Source organism: Dendrobium catenatum, unplaced genomic scaffold (genome assembly GCF_001605985.2).
Source record: "Dendrobium catenatum unplaced genomic scaffold, ASM160598v2 original_scaffold_48975, whole genome shotgun sequence".
NCBI classification, from domain to species: domain Eukaryota; kingdom Viridiplantae; phylum Streptophyta; class Magnoliopsida; order Asparagales; family Orchidaceae; genus Dendrobium; species Dendrobium catenatum.
This window is the reverse complement of record NW_021367429.1, coordinates 1-1,172: the sequence shown is the minus strand read 5'-3', so window position 1 is coordinate 1,172 and position 1,172 is coordinate 1. Positions and strand designations below refer to the sequence as shown.

Below are 1,172 nucleotides of genomic sequence, written 5' to 3'. Positions count from 1 at the left end.
CACGGCGTTTGATTCTTTTGGTGAGATAGATATCTAACAAGTCAAGAAAAGCAAAGAAAAATACATATAACTTAGGAAGAACGACAGATATTAGCTTCAAATTTGCATGCTTGATTTCAAATTTCAACTATGTCCTGTGCATTGTTCAAAAAGTTTTATTTCCATTAAAACCAGAAAGGCCATTAATCGCCTTCACAAAGCAATGAATTCAGCACAGCAAATTCTGTGATCTGTATGTCGGGCAGGCCAATTGAGAGGTAGATCTAAAATCCAGACGGGCTTGAATAGGCTGCCATTTTTTAATATCTGCTATACAACGCAACAGCCTGCTTGACATCTGTAGTGAATCACTGCTGTCATTTATTGTGTTCATGCATTATGAAATATACATCTAAAGGGATACTGCGCTTGATGAAGGTGTAAGGCATTGACGACTTCTGCTGCTTAAGCCAGTGTGGAAGTTGGAATTCGACTGAGTGGTCTCCCAGTTGCCGCAACATCTGCTCGAACACGCCAGTTGAGGTGCTAAATACTTGCCCGTTGGAGAGAGATGGCTGTAAAGAACGCATAACAAGAACGGGGATAAAAGGTAGTCAAGAAAAAGTACGATAAAGACCATAACTTGATCGACCGCGAATGCAAGTATTACAAACGTTAGAAACTATGGTATCAGGGAAAGCGTGGAAGAGACGAAAAGCGACGAGAAGGGGAAAAAGAAAGATCACTTTTTTCTTCTTCATAATTTTCTAGGTTTCTGTAGCGATGAGACCTATTTGGGAGCCCTTGGAACGAACGGGCCAAGTGTAGCAGCGCCGACAAGTTCGCCGCCCTTAAGCTAAGATCCGTTATCGCTGATTGACTAGACTATGAACGGACCTGGAGCGCTTCCAATCGATTGGATTTTTTATCCGAAATCGTTTAAAACCCTAAACCAGCATCCCGTTTCCTTTAAATTTTATTCAGGTGCAGCTGTAAATCCTGTAAGTATTTTTATTGTGGTGAAAATACGTAAATTTCAAAGAGATATGGTGGGAAAAAGTTATTTGGGCACGGTGTCTCATATACGAATCATTGGGAACGTTTAATAAATTTTATGATGGAAACTTTAAGAATGAACAATTTAAGAATGGCTAACTTAAGAACGAGCAAAATCAAAAATATGATTTACGGTT

At 39.6% G+C, this 1,172-nt stretch overlaps 1 long non-coding RNA gene across 1 annotated transcript; it reads right to left on the bottom strand.

The window, feature by feature from the left end:
- On the bottom strand, positions 1 to 926 carry LOC110104537. Its single transcript, XR_002304056.2, has 3 exons — positions 726 to 926; positions 404 to 554; positions 1 to 33 (listed from the first exon to the last, which is right to left on the bottom strand). It is a non-coding gene; the product is annotated as an uncharacterized LOC110104537 (long non-coding RNA).
- Positions 927 to 1,172: the final 246 nt, after the last annotated feature.